Raw genomic sequence first — 23,998 nt, 5'->3', positions numbered from 1 at the left:
CGTGTTTGACCAGATGAATGTTTCTCTCTTCTTGAACTCCATTCGTTTGACCATGTGTATTCCTTGGTTTGAGTTCGTCTGAGTTGGTCTAGTGTCGTATGGGAAAGTGGCTTTCGACTAGGGGCTGCGCCCAAAGTGGCTGCTGGATAACCCGTTGGAAGTGAGTCTAATAAGTGATAACCTAAGTAGATTAGAATATAATCTTTAATTAAGATAATTGTGCCTCACACATGAGACGAGTGCTATCATAGATTCGACATGCCGTGAGAAGGCCTGAAATGGCAAACTACCTTCCTTGTCATCACGAGAGGATGTGTGGGTCCACATGAGGCTTGGATGGGACGGAAGTTCGGATTAGGTTGCCAGGGTTACCAGTGTATGGGCTGGGACCTATGAAGACTTGCCATGGTATCCATACCAGGTTGTGTGATGACACTTGTCCCTGCGTTCGCTAGTGTGTTGTCGTGTTGTCCTTTGTGAGTCGTCCTTTCGTCTCTGCCCTTGTGAGTTTCGGTTTCATGTTAGACCCTTGGGTGGTGATGGTTCAGTTTTATGGATGCTCTCATGGACTCCTATGTTATTAGCTTAGATTATGTTCGGCTGGATCCTGTTCTTTTTAAGGATCGTTTTTGTATTATTGACCGATGCGGTCGTTGTACATTGTTTATGTATCGCCTTGATGGCTGGATTGTATGGTGTAACCTCTTGTACTCTTAACCTTATTATTTATCCGAGGGGGTCTCGCAGTTGAGCAGACCCGGAGATGTAGCCCTTTAGGGGTGAACTCCGAGATCATTATGGTGTTATGTGGTGTATTCTCTTATGTCTCTTTATTCAACTTTTTCATGTATGATTAATCTATGTAGAATGGTTAAGTGGATAATTGGAATTAGCTATAAATGTTTATATTCAGTTCTTCCTTGAATGCCATGTGGATCGAATGCATAATTGATTGAGATGCGATTTATCGTAATGCATGTGTGAAATCGTCCTTTTAATGCAATAAGTGGGAATATGGAATAATGTAACTTAGAGTAATGAATTATACTCAGTTGTTGTTAAGAAATTAAATATGCTTGGAAAGATCTCGGGCTATGATGAAATCCTAATGTATTAGATTGTTAGATGTATAGTTTGTAATTTTAAATTGAAAGCTTGAATGAGGTTGATGAATGGAACTTAATGGATGAATCTTTGTTATGATTTATATTTCCGTCTTGTGAAGAAATTATCCTGATTGTGAATTATCTCGTTATTAAGATATTCAGCTTAATGGATTAATTGTGTGAGCTAAGTGTATTGTGAAAATTTAAGTAATCTCGTTGGGAAACTCTTTAGGAGTTAGTTGAAGTCTTCCGCTATGTAATCTGAATCTTGTTATCTTGTTGCATCTTATGTGTTGTAACTTTTAAAAAAAAAAATAAAAAAATTGCACTCTATTCTTGTTATTTTAGCTTATCCCTTCGGGGTTTCCTGGCGGGGCATTACAGAAAGCCTCACTATTGAGGAATGATTATGAAAGCTCTAGTGGGATAAGTTTGCCTCATTGTTGAGGATTGGAATTGCTTTTGGATTAGTATTTGATCTCATGTTTATGTTTTGGTTCATTATTGCATTATGTTAGTGAAGGCTCTTAATTGCATTTTGGGTATATGAATCTTGTTATGCTTTAGTTTGATTTACTATGCATGTTTCACCCTAAGGTTATGGTCCATGGTTGGGAGAGTGGGCTCTTGCATGTGTAGGACCGGGGTTGTAAGCAATAGAATTCTAAGAGGTTCCTAGTGGGGATTCTTAGGGTCTATACTTTCCATGGGACCACATGAAGAGTTTATGATTAATTACAAGTTATAAAAATAATAATTAATAAGTGGGTTTGGGTAATTAGGAATTCACTTAGTCAAGATAATGAAATTGATTTTTTATGCCCCACCCATAGCCCTTGAGGATAGATTGGGATGGTATTGGGAAGACCGTTAGAGTGGTAAGCCAAACTCCCTTGATTGTTTATAGGTTGAGATGACTCCATATGTCTATCAAGGTGTGTCATGGCCCCTTCTTTGTGAGGATATCATGTGATGACACTCTTCCCTACATGTGTCCAATATCCTTATGCCTTTATGTTGATTATGCCTCTAGAACTTTATAGATTTATTATTAGCCTTGTGATGTGATTTTATTCATTGTTCTTGGTTATTTTTTTGTGGTTGTCTTGTTTAGTCCCTTGGTTGTTAGGTGTCAACCTAGGTCTTGGGTGTGATTTGTAACCCCATGTCATCTCCTAGCACGGGAGGTGGTTCTTATTTGGTTCCACATGGTCAGGTGGTTTGATGCCTTCTTCCATTGGGATGATCTTCTTTGGATGCTAGCGTGTGTGACTATGGATTCTATGGTTCTTCATTATGCGGATGTTCTATGGAGCCAATTTCCATTTATCAGAGATAATATTGCATCACGATGACTTGTAAATGTGAAAGAAGGTTATGTACTTATGTAACTTGAGTTTTTATGCTTAGGATATGATGTAGTATAAAATACTATGTACTTGTACCATGTACTCTTATGTAATAGGACTTGATGATGTAGAGACTATGAATTTTTAATGGAATAAGATGATGTTTTATTATATGGTTCATGTTGTAAAAATGTTCATTATATTGGGAATGAGATCCTATGTTTAATTAGGGGATTTAATGATTAGATTATTTTTATTCTTGTAGTATCATATGACTATTGAATTTGTTTAGCAACATGGAATCTTATTTGGAAGTAGATAAGTGCTTGTTGTTATAATCTTGCATATGTGTAAGGATGGTATTCTTGATGAGATGTGCAATGGTCTTTCTTAAGGAAGTAGTCTAGTTCCATATATAGGAAAGGATATATGTATATAAATTCACAATGTGATATATGAATAATGGATTAAGATGGTAAATAGGAACATTTTACTTGGTGATTTAAAATGAACTTAGATAGTTGATGGGGATATGATAGTATGCATTGATAGCTCATACTCTCATGATAGAAAAAGTATTGAGAAGATCTTAAATTGAATGAATGTTAATGATTTTAGGGTATGGATGTGTTATTGTTATGTTGTTAGCAAGAAGTGGCATTAAGATACCCTAGGGAAAGAATGAATGGACATATGTTTATGGTTATGATGTTATTTCCGCTTGCATTATATGTTTTATATAGTTATTGTTATGTTCATGATGTTTTATGCATTATTGTGAAGTTAATTTAAGAATTGAAGTTATGATAGTTCACTATGTTACATTAGTAAATGATTTTTTAATTTTTTTTATTTCTATTTGTTGGTTAGATTACTTATTTTCTCTAGGATATTTTGGTAGAAATTACATATATGTATATGTATATGTATATGTGTGTGTGTATATATATATATGTGTGTGTGTGTGTGTATATATATTTGTATATATATATACACACACACATATACACATACATATATACATACATATACATACATACATATACATATATATATATACACACACACTAGTACATTCAGGTCAAAATTTCGATGGTAAATCGTCGGGATTCCGACACAATTTCGTTACACTACCGACAAAAAAAGCTATCAAAAACTTTATGTCGGAAGTTCTGACTATCCTTGTGGTCATCGCAATTTCGACATCACCTCCAACCTTTCCGATGGCCGCCATGGATGCTCATACCCCAAAAGAATACCATTGCGATCTCGGCCTATCATTGGAATTATGACTCCAAAGGGTAAAATTCTGACAGAGGAGTGCCATTAGATGCATAGCATCCTCATTGGAACTCTGCTGTGCATCCGATGGCACTCCTCTATCAGAATTTTACCCCTTGGAGTCGGAATTCTGATGATAGGCCGATTTTTTGAAATTTTTTTTTTATAGAAAAAGATTGACATTGGTATCTCTCTTCTATCTCTCTTCTCTATCCCTCTCTACTATCTCTCTTCTCTCTCCCCTCTCTAGGTCTCTTTCTCCATCCCTCTCTTCTTCTCTCCCTCTCTACTTCTCTTTCTCTACCCTCTCCAGGTCATTATCTCTTCCTCTCACCCTCTCTCTCTCTCACCTCTATAGGTCTCACCTTCCATTCCTCCATCATTACCCATGTTGTCAAGTTGCAAGATATTTCCCAAAGTACTTGGTTGCTAGGGTTGATTTTCTTAAGTTTTGGAGTCGAAGTTAGATGAGACCTACATGATTAAGCTGTATTAAGTGATCAAGTCACCAAGATTTCAATTGTAAACATGACTAGGTTCTAGGGTTTTAGGGTAGCATAGGTCAAGATTGAGGTATGGTGGTCAAGAATTACCTTCCAATGACAAAAGACATCCAAATGATGAAGAATGAAGGCGATGAACTCATAGAAGTTTGGAGGAGATAATTTGACTAAGTTAAAATTTTGTTTAAGTCATGGTCATGATACTAGCTTGCTCATCAAGAGCAATTTGTGCGAATGAACCCTAGAAATGTGCCCATGCTAGAGAAGCAAGAATTCCAATAAAACCTAAGGTAATGCTAGTAAGGGGTCAAAATTAAAGAATTAGGGTACAAAAAACAAAATTTGGCTAAGTCAAGATGTTTCTCAAGGATGGCCTAAATCATGGAGTGTAAATCAATCATGAAACATGAGAATGGATAGGTCTTGACCCAAGCAACGTAAGTCCCCCTTGTGATTCCAGCAGATATCACATCACAATCATTGAGTCTATCTGCAATATAAAGTCAAGACCTGACTATTGGAATCTAGGAGTCATCCCATTTGATCACGTAGTTTAGCACTTGGGAGGATTTTGTTCAAGAGAGGATAGAATACTTAGTATTTTATTTTGTGTTGCATAGTGCATAAAAAACACATCAACGTAAACCATTGAAAGGATTGGTTAAAGCCTTCAAATCACAATCTCTACGAGAAGCTATCAAGAGTGCCCAGAATTTGGAAACTTTAGTATCCAAGAACATAATTCATAAGGCACCACTTTTAGAGCAACCAAAGAAGCCTATCAATGTAATATTTTATTTACCTTGGATATGTTTTATCCTAAGTGTGATATTCCACTATTAAAAAGCTTAATTAGGTAATATTTTTACTTAGGTAGAATAAGATAATGAGTTGCACATTCTCCTTCTTTGATTGAGATTCTACTTTTTCCTTGTCACAAATTTGGAAACTTGGATAAGCAATTTCTTTTTTTGGTTTTCTACCTCTTCATGATCCTCATGGATTTGGAATCTTGGAAGCTATCTATTGTAGGTTTTTCCTCGATTAACATATCAAATGAAACTATTGTGAGCTTTCATATCTTAACATACCAAGGGATTAAGTTTGGGGACGACAGGGGGATGACGAAGGGGGCGGGGTGAGATGCAAATATATATACAACTTAAAAAAATTAATTATAAAAGGATGTGTATAGAATAAGTATAACAACTGTAAATAAAAATTTGCCACACTATGTAAATTTTACAATAAACATTAAAAATATGTCAATGATTGCATTGAAATTTGAACATTAACAATGGTGGTAGAGTTTTGGAACTTTGGGAACAAACTAAGAATAAGTATAAGAATTGCAAATGAAACTTTGGCATACTAAGTGTTTAAACTAGTCAACATAAAAAAAATGGAAATGATTGCATTAACAATAAGAATGGTGGGTAGAGGTTTGGGGTCAGTGGGTAGTGCCCCTTGTGGGGGGTTTGGGGCAGAGCCCCTATCAAGGTTAGTGGGCATTGCCAAACCTTTAATACAGATGACATTTTCACAATAATTTCACCATTTTTGTTTAGAATTAGAGTTTCTAATTGGGGGCCATGGGAGACTCATAGGCATCCTCAAGATAGTCAAGAGACTCCTTGGAGTCCCTAGGATGTCCCTAAGTGGTGCGGCAAGGGGATGTTTCCCCTAAGTATTGCATCCTGAAAAATTAGGGATTTTAGAGGGGGGGAAGGGGTCCCCATGTTTCAATGGTTTCAAAAGATTCTAAGTTTGTTTTTTTATCTTGTCATAACAAAATATACTCCTCTTGCATCCTTGGATGATTTAAAAATTAAAAACAATTTGACAAGAAAAAACTAACTTCTAAAGTTTAGACTTGGTTTTCTTTTTTTATCCAAGTCACTACAACATTTCAATGATCAAAGTAGATTTTTTTGGGTGGTTTCAAAGCATCCAAAAGGCTTGAGAAATTCAATATTATCTTTCATTCCACCAAAATTGGAGATCAAGAAGCATGCTCACAAACAAGGATTTGTTTGTAACTTAAGGAAATCGACTAGTTTTTGGGGCATTTTTAGGTCTAAAGAACCTACCATTGTGTCAAAAAGGCCCATAAGACCCCATTTTCATCTAAAACTTGTCTCTTTTGGTCGTAGAAGCATTTAAGGAAAAAAAAAAATCACACAACCAATGATATGCCTATACCATACATATTTGAGTTAAAATAAAAATAAAAAATTGACAAGGTTTGGAGACCATTGAACAATCTGGGAGATTGCTAATACATACACTCAATTTATAAAGTCTCAATTTGATGTACTTAATATTTGAGAGGCCTATACAAAAGCATTTTGTAATTGCGAACTAAGATAAATTTCCATTCTTGGCAGTTTTCATCATGGATTATGGTATTAAATTCCGACATTCTATTGTGAAGATAAATTTAGAGAACCATTTGTACTGAAAACAAGGGATAGTAAAAAATTACATTATGTAGGATCTCCTACCCTATCTCATTGAATTCATTCCTACACCAAGTGACTATGAACAAAAGCGTAGGTATTTAACAACAATGACATGGTCCATGGACTAGTGATCCTCCTCTTCATACTCCATCTACAAATGAGAACATCTCTTATACACGTTGCTACTTCAGAATTAAAAGTTGCTTCTTCTAGAACTTTCCATGAATCTTTGCAATAGGATTATATGTCTTCTAGACTCACCCCACTAGGACACATTCGTATCAAGCATCTTTACTTTTTTGAAAAGTAGACCACATTTCAGATCTAGATGACACCATAATGACTTTGATTTCCTCTTGCAAGATATTCCTCCATCATGTATTGCTTCATCGAAGTTCAAATTTGATTCTTCAAGGGCTCTCAATGATTCTCTATATAGGATTCTTCTTGTCTATGAGATCCACTTCATTGGGAGGCCTACTTAAACATTTCACATCTATTTGTGGACTCTCACCTTTCAAATATTGATGAAACAATTAAGAATATTTGTCTTCTCATTGATGACAATGCCCATCGAGTTACATCGTCTCCCATTGTAAATTCACTTGTTCTATCCCCACCATATCATGCAACATGACACATTCTATTTCACATTAATTAAGGTCTCACACTTCAATGATTGTAGTCCCTGAATCTTCTATGGAACAATCACAACTTAACATCAACATCAAGACAGATGTGTCACAACCCTCCTTTATCACCTTTTTTGATTTAAATACAAAACTCTATTTATATTCTGTGGATGAATTATTGAAAGGATATTGTAAGGGAATAAAAATAATAAACCACACACACATGGAAAATGCATATATATTTTTAATTTGTTATTTAATTTCCCTCACCCCAAATTAAGGCACATGTTGTAGGAGGAATAAGAAGCTTCTAGAGGCTTCTCCACCTCCTTGCATGTAATTCCTCCCACTAAGCCTAATCAATTTGCATGGAGGCCAAATTGGGAGAGAATCTCTTTTTTTCAATTAATAATTAGGTAGTGGGAATTTGAAATTTCTTTTATAAAATAGGTACAAGTTTCAAAAGAAAAGTTAGCTATTCCATAAGAAATTTCTGCAAGTTGAATTCTCCTTTGTAGTCCACTTTCATTGGCAGCTAAGATTTTTGTTGGGAGGATATCTCTTCAATTTGGAGGATCAAGGAAGACTCTACACCATCTTCAAGCATCCAGGTTCCTTCAACTTAGTTTATGCATCTCATTTTTATGGTAGATTAGATTTGATTAGATTAATTATGAGTATGAAATTCATTTGTGTTTTGTTAAAGAATTAGTTTTAGATTTTGTAGGAAATGAGAGTCATGGTTTAAATAAGATTCATTGTTTAAATTCTTGATATGAAATTAGTTTAGATTTTGTAAAGAATGAGATTTATGGCTTAAATGAGATTCATTGTTGAAATTTTGATAAGGAATTAGTTTTTAGATTTTGTAGAGAATGAGATTTATTGTTAAATAAGATTCATTGTTTAAATTTTTGATAAGAAATTAGTTTTAGATTTTGTAGAGAATGAAATTCATTGTTTAAATTTTTGATAAGAAATTTGTTTCAGATTTTGTAGAATGAGATTCATTGTTTAAATTCTTAGTTTCAGATTTTGTAGAAAATAAGATTCATTGTTTTAATTCTGATAAGAGATTAGTTTCAGATTGAAAGAAGTAGAGTAAATGGAAAATTAGATTCATTGTCTTCAGGTTATTTTGATAAAAATTAGATTTCCCTGTGTAAAGAATAAAAGAAATGAATTTCTTTCTCTGTGAATGAATTTTTCCCTGTGTAAAGAAATGAATCCCTCTCTCTGTGAATGAATTTTCCCTGTGTAAAGAAATGAATTCCTCTCACTGTGAATGAATTTTCCTTGTGTAAAGAAATGAATCCCCTTCTCTGTGAAAGAATTTCCCCGTGTGAAAAAGAAAAGAAATGAACTATTCCTTTCTCTGTGAAAGAATTTCTCTGTGTGAAAAACAAAAGAAATAATCTATTTCTTTCTCCGTGAATGAATTTTCCCTATGTAGAAAACAAAGGAAATGGAAAAATCCCCCTGGTTACTGCTTCATTTTATCCCTGAAATTTAATCTACAAACATTGTTAATTACCTATTATTACCCTACTCTGAGTACTCTTCAATAATTTATTAAAAATAATTATAATACTCCAGTATAAAAAAAAAAAATGATAATAATAATATTATAACATATATATATATATATATATATATATATATATATATATATAAATAACCCAAAAGCAAGAAACCCCATCGAATGTTAGAAAAATCTTCTTACGCCTCCGTAACGCACGGCTTTCCACGTGCATTGGTCGCTGTTTGCATGGACGGTTTCAATAAACCATCGCAGGGTACGGGGGGCCCACGGCATCCCCTCATCCCTGCGGACCTGCGCATGCAGGGCCGCAGGGGTGATGGGACCCGTGGTCCCCACCCCGCAACCCCCTTTATTATCATAATAAAATGCAAGCCTTTTTCCATTAAGTTTTAAAATTGATTTTTTTTTTTAGTATTTCGAAATTTGAAGTTTTAATTTGTTTTTCTTTTAAAAAAAAAAAAAATCTAAGTTAATTACCATTTAGTTAATTTTTTTTTAAGTTGATAATAATGACATTTAGGAAATGATGATTTTTTTTCCTTAGTGTAAATTTAAGGATATTGACTTTCAATTAAAAATGGGATTAATGTGTAGCAAGATTAATTCTTCTAAAAAGAATCGTTGGGACACATGATTGGTCCTTAGAGATTAACTTACCTTATTACAAATACTTAGATTTAATCGTTATTTTGGATTCGTTAAGTCATCTTACATCATAGATTAATTGCTTTCGTTAATGGTTCATAGCATGCGAATTATTTATAGGATAATTATATCTTTCATGCAATTACTATTATGCAAGTTTCATTTGTTATGCAAATTACACTTCAAGTAGTTACTTCAATTATTTACGCTTTCATTTTCGTTATTCGTAGTTAGATAACTAAATAAAGGAAGTTGGAAAACCAAAACTGGCAGCGTTCGGTATATATGGTGCCTCTGGGTCACGCTTACGGGTAATGCCGTCGTGTTGAACTACTGCACTTAACGCCTAATAAAGCTGCATTAACGACGTCTGTGGCATCGTCCCTATAAATCATCGGGGAGTAATAAGGGACATTTGGAAGTTAAAAATCCAAGGGGCGGGTAATCCCTCTTGGATCGATAATTTAATAAGATAAGTTTTAAATGAATTTCACATCCGTTGAGATAAACCATAGTAAACCCTTCTTAGGGATGGTCAAGTTAAAAGCTCTCGTGAAATTTACTTTATTTATTTATTTATTTATTCACCTCGAAGGGATATTGGTGATTTGCAATTGGGTGACGCTCATGATAAGTATTAGGTTCTAATTATTTTGTTTAGGCCACAAGCAATAGGCCATCTTGAGCCTTCGCTTAAGTGCTACCTTCGTGGGTAGCAACCGCAGAGAAACTGTCTGGGACACTGACCCTAGAAAGGGTTGCGTACCCACAAATCAGTTTACATCAAACCATAGATTAGAAAATAGAACTACATACTTTACGCCTTGATCCCGTGCCGAAGCGGGTATGTAGGCAGTCTTGGGACGGAGTTGTCCCTCGTACTCAGGCGTTCGTGGGTGGGGTCTAGGCTTGGTTGAGTAAGAATCCTAAATGAAAGATAAGATAATCAAACTTAATTCAATGCATACTCGGAAGGAATCCCGTATGGATTCGCTTGACTTCCCGAGGCTTTAAGCCAAATTCCGAGGCGGAATTCAAGCTTGTATTATTTTCTTATTACTCCTAAGGACGGTGACCTCGGTGCATTCTTGTTAGAAGAATGTAGTACTTAGTGAGTGGCTCAGGACCCGAATGGTCCCGATGAGTCTAAGTCTCTGGCCAGAGCATCTCCTATCCCGTTTGGATGGATGCCTACCCCGTATGGGTAGATGCCTATCCCGTATTGGATAGATGGAATTTACGTCCTGTATGGACAACTGCCTAACCCGTATGGTTAGAAGCTCATCCCGAATGGATGAATGCCCAATCCTATTTGGACGGATGCCCAGAGTATGCAATTGAATAAAACATAATAAAGGGAAAAAAAAAAAAAATAGGAAAAAAAAAAGAATATACTCGAATTTTGTTGGATGAATTATGGTGGGTTATTACATGTGGTATCAGAGCAAAGGTTCAAATCTAGGCCTTGTGCTCACTTCAATTTATTCAACTAAGGGAATGTTTTACAATAATAGAAATTAAATTTTATTCTACAAAAAACTAACTACCTAATTTAACTTTCAGGTAAAACCTAGAATGGCAAGAGGAAGAGGAAGAGGAAGAGGAAGAGGAAGAGGAAGAGGAAGGGGTAATGGGAGACGTACCAGGAGTCAAAGGGAGGAAAACCATGAGGAAAACCATGAGGAAAACCATGAAGGGAACCATGAGGAAGATCATGAAGAGGTTCGACACAACCTAGGGAATAACGGAGATGGGGTCCAAGCTATAATCGACCTTCTAACCGAACAAAGAGATAAAATCAACTTCCTGGAACAATCACTGCAGGACCTTAGGGAAAGGCAGAATGACTATGAGAATAGAAGTGGTACCGAGAATGGAAACCCTAGTAGCAATCAAGGAAATGTGATGGGTAATGGGAAGGAAAATAACATATTGGAACTCTCCAAGGATTTAAAGAAAATCACCCCTCCTAAGTTCGATGGGAGGCAGATTGGTGAAGGGGCTGAGAATTGGCTAAATGAAATGGAAAAATATTTTGAGTTAAGAGATTTTAGCGAGGCAACTAAGGCTTTATGGGGCTCCTATCAACTCACAGGGGAGGCGGCTAGTTGGTGGACCAACACCAAGGAACAAAATGGGTATAACAGGGATACAATCACATGGGATCAATTTGTTCACCATTTTCGAGATACGTGGCTCCCTCAATTGTTCTTTGATGAGAAAGTGACAGAATTCCATAATCTACGTCAAGGGTCCCTATCCGTTCAACAATATTGGGATAAGTTTGCCAAGTTGCTTAAATATGTGCCTATGTACCAAAGGGATGAAGAAGGCCAAGCAAGGAAATTCATTTTGGGGCTGAATACCAACATAGGGGCAGAGGTTGATATGCATGGACCCAGAAACATGAATGAAGTACTTGAAAAGTCCCTAAGGCAAGAGAGGAAGATTCAAACACTAGCAGGACAGAACTATAATGGGAATCACTCATTTAAAAGGAAGCAAGAATTCAATGGAAACACTAATTTCAACAAGGGTCAAAGGAATAACTCTTCCGAAAGGAGACCACCGCCTAATCAATATCAGAGGAATGGAAATGATAATAACAGGGGCAATAATAATAGGGGCAATAATAACAGAAGCAATGATAATAGGGGCAACTATAACAGGAATGACCAGCAGAACAGGATAACTTATCCACCTAGGGGAAATGAAACAAGGAATGATCCCCCTAGAAATCAAGGCAGGAGAGGTCCTCCAGGCGGATGCTTTATGTGCGGGGAAAATCATTTTGCTAGAGATTTCCCCAAGATGCAAGGACAAATTAGAGCCAATCAACCCCAACAAGGGCCCCAACAAAGGATTCATGCAGCAGTTAGGAACCAAAGAAGAAGATACCAGAATGTTCCCGTGGAAACTACAGGTACACTATTTGAACAACCAATATCAATTCTAATTGACACTGGATCATCTGAATGTTTCATCTCACCTGAATTAGTGAACAAATATGCATTAAAAGTTAATCAAATGGAGTCATCATGGACGGTTCAATATGGGGACAAGGCAACTAGGGAAGTAACTAAGTGTTTACCGAGGGCAAGGGTACAATTCCCTGAGTTCGAAACAAGGGTAGATCTCTATGTGGCACCCTTAGGATTATATGATGTAATTATGGGAATGAGTTGGTTAGCAGACCATCAAGCTAATGTAGATTGCTATAGCAAAGTTGTTGAATGTTTGGATGATGGGGGGAAAAGGGTCAAAATCCAAGGAAAGTTTAAACCCATTAATATAGAAACTATCTCAGCAATGCAATTAAAGAAGGAAAGGAGAAGAGGAGGACAAATCTTTATGGTCGAAATTGATGAAGGAAAGGAGGAAAATACCCCAACATTTGAAAATACCCCTTTCTTAAAGGAGTTTAAGGATGTTTTTCCAGAAGAACTACCCGGTTTACCCCCTAAGAGAAAGTTTGACTTTTCTATCGAAGTACTCCCAGGAGCTGAACCAGTATCAAAGGCACCTTACCAAATGAACACAACCGAATTACAAGAGCTCAAAATGCAATTAGAGGAACTCTTAGCTAAGGGATTAATAAGGCCAAGTGTATCACCATGGGGAGCACCAGTTTTATTTGTTAAGAAGAAGGATGGAACCTTAAGGCTATGCATCGACTATAGGATGTTGAACAAAGTCACCATAAAGAATAGGTATCCCTTACCTCGCATAGAGGACCTTTTTGACCAAATGAAAGGAGCCGCAGTTTTCTCAAAGATAGATCTTCAGTCAGGGTATCATCAACTCAGAATTAAGGAAGAAGACATTTCGAAGACAGCTTTCAGGACGAGATATGGACATTATGAATTCACAGTAGTTCCTTTTGGAGTAACTAATGCCCCAGCTGCATTCATGAACCTGATGAATAGTGTATTCCATGACTACTTGGATAAGTTTGTTTTGGTATTTTTGGATGACATATTGATTTATTCTAGAAATGAAGAGGAACATTTAGCGCACCTACAAATTGTTTTGCAAAGATTGAGAGAACATAAGTTATATGGAAAATTGTCCAAATGTGCCTTCTTTGAGGAAAAGATTCACTATCTTGGGCATATAATATCAAAGGAAGGAATAGCAGTCGACCCAGATAAAATAAAGGCGATAGTAGAATGGCCGATCCCTAAGAATGTTTTAGAGGTAAGAAGCTTTATGGGGCTAGCAGGTTACTATAGGAGGTTTGTGGAAGGATTCTCTAAGATAGCAAATCCCATCACCTCGTTGCAAAGGAAGGGCAAAAGGTTTGTATGGACCGAGCAAAGTGATAAGGCATTTCAAATCTTGAAGGGAAAACTAACTTCAGCACCCATTCTAAAGGTACCAGACCCAAATGGACACTTCACAGTTGTAACAGATGCTTCTATTGAAGGGTTAGGAGGAGTACTTGTCCAAGATGAAGGGGTAGTGGCTTACGAATCTAGGAAGCTAAAGACTCATGAAGTCAATTATGCACCCCATGACTTAGAGTTGGCAGCAATTGTGCATGCCCTGCAAAAATGGAGACACTTCTTACTAGGGAAGCCCTTTGAGCTTAAGTCGGACAACCAAGGACTAAAATACATCTTTACCCAACCTCACTTAAATGCCAGACAAAGAAGGTGGTTAGAGTTTATAAGTGAATATGACTTTGAGATTGAATATATTAAGGGGAAGGAAAATAGGGTGGCAGATGCCTTAAGTAGGAGGAGACACTTGATGACTATAGCAACCTTCAAAACCTCTTTCAAAAGGCAAGTAATGGATGAACAAGGACATGACCCATGGTATGAGCAAGTCAAATTAACTATAAGACACAACCCGACCGACCCTAAGGTCGAAGGGTATACATTAGATGAAGATGGGTTGCTCAGATACAATAACAGAATCTATGTTCCTAATTCAGGGAATTTAAGGGAAGTAGTCTTATCGGAGGCTCACAATGCCCCTTATTCAGGCCACCCAGGAGTTAACAAACTTTATGCAGATCTAAAGAAGCTATACTTTTGGCAAGGGTTGAAGAGCGATATTGTCAAGTATGTAGCTAAATGTTTGGAGTGTCAAAGAGTAAAGGCAGAACATAGGCATCCAGCTGGATTGTTACAATTGCATGATGTACCTCAACATAAGTGGCAAGTTATTAGTATGGATTTTGTACAAGGGTTACCCATGTCACCTTCTAGGCATGATGCAATAATGGTGGTAATTGACAAACTCACTAAGGTGGCACACTTTATACCAGGAAATCTGACGGATGATGCACCGACCTTGGCTAGACGCTTCATTAAGGAGATAGTTAGGTTGCATGGAATACCAGAGAAAATCATATCAGACAGAGATGCAAGATTCACTTCCAGGTTTTGGACCACTCTTCAATCAGCTCTAGGAACTCAACTAAATTTTAGCATCGCATACCACCCGGAAACCGACGGTCAGATAGAAAGGACAAATCAGATTATGGAAGACCTGCTTCGCATGTACTGCATGGACCAACAGAGAAAATGGGAAGAGTACCTACCTTTGGTAGATTTTGCCTACAACAATTCATATCAAACATCTTTAGGAATGGCACCTTTCGAAGCCTTGTATGGTAGACCATGTCGAACACCTCTGAGTTGGGATAGTCTTGAAGATAGAGTGATTATTGGGCCAGATATGTTGAAAGAAATGGAAAGGAAAACTAAGGAAATTAGGCAAAGGTTGAAGGAAGCCTCGGATAGGCAGAAAAGTTATGCAGATAAAAACAGAACACCAAGGGAGTTTGAAGTAGGAGAGAAAGTCTTCCTAAGGGTTAGGCCACACAAGAGTTCCATAAGATTTGGGAAAAAGACTAAGCTTGCACCTCGTTATGTCGGACCCTTTGAAATATTGGGAAAAATTAATCCAGTTGCTTATCGGTTGGCCTTACCTCCCCAATTGAGCTGAATCCATGATGTCTTCCATGTATCTCTTCTTAAGAAGTATGTACCTGATCAGAAACACATTTTGAATTGGGATGCTTTGCAGGTCCAAGAAATGGGGGGAATAATGATAGAGCCATTCAGAATCTTGGAGAGGCGCCAGTGCCAGTTGCGCAACAGAGAGGTTGATCAGTGCAAAGTGCAATGGGACCAGTATGACGAGAAGAATGCCACGTGGGAGGATACTAAGGAGATGCAACATCTATTTCCCTTTTTGTTTTGAACATGAACTATAAACTCTTTTGAATGCATTTAATAAGTGCATCGGGACGATGCACAGATTAAGGGGGGGAGGATGTCACAACCCTCCTTTATCACCTTTTTTGATTTAAATACAAAACTCTATTTATATTCTTTGGATGAATTATTGAATGGATATTGTAAGGGAATAAAAATAATAAACCACACACACATGGAAAATGCATATATATTTTTAATTTGTTATTTAATTTCCCTCACCCCAAATTAAGGCACATGTTGTAGGAGGAATAAGAATCTTCTAGAGGCTTCTCCACCTCCTTGCATGTAACTCCTCCCACTAAGCCTAATCAATTTGCATGGAGGCCAAATTGGGAGAGAATCTCTTTTTTTCAATTAATAATTAGGTAGTGGGAATTTGAAATTTCTTTTATAAAATAGGTACAAGTTTCAAAAGAAAAGTTAGCTATTCCATAAGAAATTTCTGCAAGTTGAATTCTCCTTTGTAGTCCACTTTCATTGGCAACTAAGATTTTTGTTGGGAGGATTTCTCTTCAATTTGGAGGATCAAGGAAGACTCTACACCATCTTCAAGCATCCAGGTTCCTTCAACTTAGTTTATGCATCTCATTTTTATGGTAGATTAGATTTGATTAGATTAATTATGAGTATGAAATTCATTTGTGTTTTGTTAAAGAATTAGTTTTAGATTTTGTAGGAAATGAGAGTCATGGTTTAAATAAGATTCATTGTTTAAATTCTTGATATGAAATTAGTTTAGATTTTGTAAAGAATGAGATTTATGGCTTAAATGAGATTCATTGTTGAAATTTTGATAAGGAATTAGTTTTTAGATTTTGTAGAGAATGAGATTTATTGTTAAATAAGATTCATTGTTTAAATTTTTGATAAGAAATTAGTTTTAGATTTTGTAGAGAATGAAATTAATTGTTTAAATTTTTGATAAGAAATTTGTTTCAGATTTTGTAGAATGAGATTCATTGTTTAAATTCTTAGTTTCAGATTTTGTAGAAAATAAGATTCATTGTTTTAATTCTGATAAGAGATTAGTTTCAGATTGAAAGAAGTAGAGTAAATGGAAAATTAGATTCATTGTCTTCAGGTTATTTTGATAAAAATTAGATTTCCCTGTGTAAAGAATAAAAGAAATGAATTTCTTTCTCTGTGAATGAATTTTTCCCTGTGTAAAGAAATGAATCCCTCTCTCTGTGAATGAATTTTCCCTGTGTAAAGAAATGAATTCCTCTCACTGTGAATGAATTTTCCCTGTGTAAAGAAATGAATCCCCTTCTCTGTGAAAGAATTTCCCCGTGTGAAAAAGAAAAGAAATGAACTATTCCTTTCTCTGTGAAAGAATTTCTCTGTGTGAAAAACAAAAGAAATAATCTATTTCTTTCTCTGTGAATGAATTTTCCCTGTGTAGAAAACAAAGGAAATGGAAAAATCCCCCTGGTTACTGCTTCATTTTATCCCTGAAATTTAATCTACAAACATTGTTAATTACCTATTATTACCCTACTCTGAGTACTCTTCAATAATTTATTAAAAATAGTTATAATACACCTGTATAAAAAAATAAAATGATAATAATAATATTATAACATATATATATATATATATATATATATAAATAAATAACCCAAAAGCAAGAAACCCCATCGAACGTTAGAAAAATCTTCTTACGCCTCCGTAACGCACGGCTTTCCACGTGCATTGGTCGCTGTTTGCATGGACGGTTTCAATAAACCGTCGCAGGGTATGGGGGGCCCACGGCATCCCCTCATCCCTATGGACCTGCGCATGTAGGGCCGCAGGGGTGATGGGACCCGTGGTCCCCACCCCGCAACCCCCTTTATTATCATAATAAAATGCAAGCCTTTTTCCATTAAGTTTTAAAATTGATTTTTTTTTTAGTATTTCGAAATTTGAAGTTTTAATTTGTTTTTCTTTTTAAAAAAATAATAATCTAAGTTAATTACCATTTAGTTAATTTTTTTTTAAGTTGATAATAATGACATTTAGGAAATGATGATTTTTTTTCCTTAGTGTAAATTTAAGGATATTGACTTTCAATTAAAAATGGGATTAATGTGTAGCAAGATTAATTCTTCTAAAAAGAATCGTTGGGACACTTGATTGGTCCTTAGAGATTAACTTACCTTATTACAAATACTTAGATTTAATCGTTATTTTGGATTCGTTAAGTCATCTTACATCATAGATTAATTGCTTTCGTTAATGGTTCATAGCATGCGAATTATTTATAGGATAATTATATCTTTCATGCAATTACTATTATGCAAGTTTCATTTGTTATGCAAATTACACTTCAAGTAGTTACTTCAATTATTTACGCTTTCATTTTTGTTATTCGTAGTTAGATAACTAAATAAAGGAAGTTGGAAAACCAAAACTGGCAGCGTTCGGTATATATGGTGCCTCTGGGTCACGCTTACGGGTAATGCCGTCGTGTTGAACTACTGCACTTAACGCCTAATAAAGCTGCATTAACAACGTCTGTGGCATCGTCCCTATAAATCATCGGGGAGTAATAAGGGACATTTGGAAGTTAAAAATCCAAGGGGCGGGTAATCCCTCTTGGATCGATAATTTAATAAGATAAGTTTTAAATGAATTTCACATCCGTTGAGATAAACCATAGTAAACCCTTCTTAGGGATGGTCAAGTTAAAAGCTCTCGTGAAATTTACTTTATTTATTTATTTATTTATTCACCTCGAAGGGATATTGGTGATTTGCAATTGGGTGACGCTCATGATAAGTATTAGGTTCTAATTATTTTGTTTAGGCCACAAGCAATAGGCCATCTTGAACCTTCGCTTAAGTGCTACCTTCGTGGGTAGCAACCACAGAGAAACTGTCTGGGACACTGACCCTAGAAAGGGTTGCGTACCCACAAATCAGTTTACATCAAACCATAGATTAGAAAATAGAACTACATACTTTACGCCTTGATCCCGTGCCGAAGCGGGTATGTAGGCAGTCTTGGGACGGAGTTGTCCCTCGTACTCAGGCGTTCGTGGGTGGGGTCTAGGCTTGGTTGAGTAAGAATCCTAAATGAAAGATAAGATAATCAAACTTAATTCAATGCATACTCAGAAGGAATCCCGTATGGATTCGCTTGACTTCCCGAGGCTTTAAGCCAAATTCCGAGGCGGAATTCAAGCTTGTATTATTTTCTTATTACTCCTAAGGACGGCGACCTTGGTGCATTCTTGTTAGAAGAATGTAGTACTTAGTGAGTGGCTTAGGACCCGAACGGTCCCGATGAGTCTAAGTCTCTGGCCAGAGCATCTCCTATCCCGTTTGGATGGATGCCTACCCCATATGGGTAGATGCCTATCCCGTATTGGATAGATGGAATTTACGTCCCGTATGGACAACTGCCTAACCCGTAAGGTTAGAATCTCATCCCGAATGGATGAATTCCCAATCCTATTTGGACGGATGCCCAGAGTATGCAATTGAATAAAACATAATAAAGGGAAAAAAAAAAAAAATAGGAAAAAAAAAAAAATATACTCAAATTTTGTTGGATGAATTATGGTGGGTTATTACAAGATGAGTTGCTTCAAAAACCATACATCTGAATTCCTTTCTACATTCCACTTGAATGGGAATTCAACAATTTGACAACTCAAGATTTCCATATTGTGAAAGGAAGGTGCATCATTTGTTGCAAATGAACCTACTACAACATTCACCATTCAACATTTTGCATTGCTTTTATCTCTTCTTTGTGGAGGCACCAACTTTAGGGGATGGGGTGGGTCTATATTATCCTTCACATATGTCACTTGGGATGGAGTTTTGTCCTATGGATTTTCTAGTCTCTACTTCAAGAGGGTACCTTGTGACCCATTTCTTCTTACCTCAATTGCACTTAAGGGGGTGTGCCAATGTACCATTTTATTCACCAAGTGGATATGTTTTTATCATAAGTATGATATTGCATTTGTTTGTTTAGTTTACTTAAGTAATTTCTTTTAACTTGAGATAATGACTTGCACATTCTCCTTCTTTCATAGGATTATGTTTTTTTCCTTATCCTCAAAAATTTGGAAACTTGGATAAACAATTCCTTGTCTTTTGGTTTTCTATCTCATCCTCATCTTCATCCTCATGGATTAAAAATCTTGGATATCGAGTGAAGATATTGTGAACTTTTTCATTTTCTCTCTTATGAAATCAACTATGTTATGCTATTTTGATTTTATTATCATTTATATTTAACAATTTTAAAAATGTTATCACTTACATTAATTTCTAGGTTAATATTTATTTTGTAGATTCTAATAGAATTGAATACCATACCCAAACAATATCTAGTATGAACTAGTTAGTTACAGGCTAGGATCCAAGCGTACTTGGTAACACAATTTTTGAGCTTGTGTTTGTTTATGATTTAACGATTGATGCATCTAGCTTTGCTATGCATCTACTTTGAATACAATGAGAGGGTGATTTTGTCTAAGCCAAGAGATCTTGCTATCTAATATCACCCAAGAAAGATACTGATATTTTACCTTGGAAATATAAGCCTTTTGTAAGTATAATTCAATGAATTGTGATAATAACTTAAAATGAAGTGAATTAAAATTTGATTGAGTTCCCCATTGTATTTTAACAAATCACCTAGGAAGATGTTCGTTCCTAACAATTTCCAATTCTCTTTCCAAAAGGATGAAAAAGAAGAGAAAGGAACTAATTAATGTTAGGACAAAATTTAGAAGACATATGTTTTGTGTCTGAAAGCTACTAGCCTAGAGAGCATGGAAACAATCTGAAGTCATGGGAAAGAGTTTCAGTTCTATCTGTCATGCCCAAAACTTAGGGCAAGAATGAGATGTTTTTTTTTTTAAAATCATAACTTAACCATTAAATTTACGAATATGAAGAAAAACACTAACATGTTTTTCCTTAACTATGTTGGGTTAACTTAAACCACTAACTCAAGTAAACGAAAACAACTTTAATTAAATGCGGAATATTAATTCTCCAAAGGAATTATTATTGTCTCAACGATTTTAAAACACAAAATGTACTTAATTAAAATTCTCTAAAATATTTGGCGATGGTATTATTAATCTTCAGTAATCATTAAATGCTTTTAGGAACTAATTAAATTAGTCCTAGCACTTAGGTTCATTAATGTCTATATTCATTTTAATCATATATTAAAAGCATGCTTAAATTACATCGACTAAGGGCTCATTTAATTTTCATAATGAATATTTTTTTTTCCATAAAGTTTCATCTCACAAACCTACGTCTAGGTGGCTAAAATTAATCCCTATAGTTAAATAGATTAACTTCATGAGTATTCTAATTTAAAACATCCTTTTTAATTATACTCATAAGTTTATTAAAACATATTAATTATACTCACCTAATTAATATTTTTACTCCATATTGACCTAACCTTTCGTAATTTAACTCTATGAATAAAAATATACATATATTATATTTTTATGTATATATTTTTATATATATAAATTTATACATAAATATAAAACATAAAAAAACTATCACATATTGAAAACCCTAAAATTATTAATATAAAACGAAACCTTTTCATATTATTATTTTTTCATTCTTCATTTCCTGAACATATTACCCTAGCCCTAACCAGCTAGGGTTTTATCTTTTTTATAAAAATTTTGCAGGGCCCAAGGGTTTTCTGAGTGACGGCCATGGCAGGGCATGCGAAGGTGTCCGCAAGATGGAGGTGGGGAACAACGGTGGTTTAACCCTGGCGGCGTCGCACCACTGTGTGACCACACAGTGGCCAAGCCGCGGGCGCTGCTCACTGTGTGTTCACACAGTGGCGGTGCTGTAATGCCCCGCCAGGAAACCCCGAAGGGATAAGCCAAAATTACAAGAATAGAGTGCAAATTTTTTTTTTTAAAGTTACAACACATAAGATGCAACAAGATACCAAAGATTCAGATTGCATAGCGGAAGACTTCAACTAACACCTAAAGAGTTTCCCAACGAGATTACTTAAATTCCACAATTCATTTAACTCACACAATCAATCCATTACGCTGAATATCTTAATAACGAGATAATTTCATAAACAGGATAAACTTCCTTCAAAGGACGGAAATATAAATCACAACAAAGATTCATCCATTAAGATCCATTCATCAACCTCATTCAAGCTTTTCATTTAAAATTGCAACCCAACCATCTAGCATTCTAATACACTAAGATTTCATCATAACATAAGAGATCTTTCCAAGCATATCTAAATTCGTTAACAACAACTAAGAATAATTCATTACTCTAAGATACATTATTCCATATTCCAACTTATTGCATTAAAAGGACGATTTCACACATGCATTACGATAAATCGCATCTCAATCAATTATGCATTCGATCCACATGGCAGTCAAGATAGAACTGAATATAAGCATTAATAGTTAATTCCAATTATCCACATAACCATTTTAACATAAGCAAATCATGCAAGATAAGCTGAATAAAGGAAACATGAGAGAATACACCACATAACACCATAATGATCTCGGAGTTCACCCCTAAAGGGCTACATCTCCGGGTCTGCGCAACTGCAAGACCCCCTCTGATAAATAATAAGGTTAAGAATACAAGAGGTTACATCATACAATCCAGCCATCAAGGCGATACATAAACATTAGACAAGCGACCACATCGATCAAAAATACATTAACGATCCTTACAAGGAACAGGATCCAGCTGAACATAATCAAAGCTAATAACATAAGAGGTCCAAGAGAGCATCCATAAAACTGAACCATCACCACCCAAGGTCTAGCATGAAACCGACACTCACAAGGGCAGCGACAAAGGACGACTCACAAAGGTACTCAAAACAGGACAAGACGACAACACACTAGCGAACGTAGGGACAAGTGTCATCACACAACCTGGTATGGATACCATGGCAAGTCTTCATAGGTCCCGGCCCATACACTGGTAACCCTGGCAACCTAATCCGAACTTCTGGCCCATCCAAGCCTCATGTGGACCCACACATCCTCTCGTGATGACAAGGAAGGTAGTTTGCCATTTCAGGCCTTCTCACGGCATGTCGAATCTATGATAGCACTCGTCTCATGTGTGAGGCACAATTATCTTAATTAAAGATTATATTCTAATCTACTTAGGTTATCACTTATTAGACTCACTTCCGACGGGTTATCCAGCAGCCACTTTGGGCGCGGCCCCCAGTCGAAAGCCACTTTCCCATACGACACTAGACTGACTCAAACAAACTCAAACCACGGAATACACATGGTAAGACGAACGGAGTTCAAGAAGATACAATCATCAGGTCAAACACGACTCAAGGGTAATCACTTACTGACGGTACTCTAACTAGCGACCTGACAACTAAGGTTAACCACGAATCATTATTCGACTCACACAAAGAGGATATAACCAACTAAGTCAACATCACAATCCATAGTCAACTCAAAATTCGAGGACTGAAACAGGAACACCAATTCATCCATACGACAGGGTCCTTTAAACAAAGCAAAACATGCCATTTCATAATTAAAGCGAATACAGTAATTAAACTCGCAAGCAATAATCAGAAAAGACAATATATTTCCTCAAATTAATTAATCATTAATGACGATCAAGTTTTCTACAAGATCTAAAACAACTTACAGTTATCTACCTTATCAAGGGATAAGTCGTTCTTGGTTTTCTAACTCGTTAAAATTCAAAGCATATCCAGACATATAAAGCCGTAAAGAGTTTTTAAACCAATTCGTATTATTAAAATTCAGACGATCATTAATCAATTAAACAAGGTATTTAAATTCCATTCCAAAATGTCATTAACATACTGGTCTAATTCAATCACTACAGATTCATAATTTCAATTCCCATTACAAAATACGGATTACGGAATTAAAAATATAAAGGAAATTCAATTATAGGTACTTATTTCCAAACGCACATGATATAAACTTATCAATCCAAGATGGGACCAAAATACAGCCAACTAGATTCAATGACGAAATTATCCATTTTAGAACTTAACCACAAGAGTACATAAGCCACAAAATGAATTTGGATAATAACTAACTTATAAATTCCATTATAGAATTAATTAATATCCAATTTTACATTTATCAAGATAGTGCCTTTTCAATAAAGAGCAATTTAAACTTGGCATTAAAACTAACTTTCATTAACCAGATATTAAAATTGTATGCATTTCTTTTTGAATGAAAAGAATACATAA

Source organism: Cryptomeria japonica, chromosome 5 (assembly GCF_030272615.1).
Source record: "Cryptomeria japonica chromosome 5, Sugi_1.0, whole genome shotgun sequence".
Taxonomy (NCBI): domain Eukaryota; kingdom Viridiplantae; phylum Streptophyta; class Pinopsida; order Cupressales; family Cupressaceae; genus Cryptomeria; species Cryptomeria japonica.
This window is presented reverse-complemented; position numbering follows the sequence as displayed.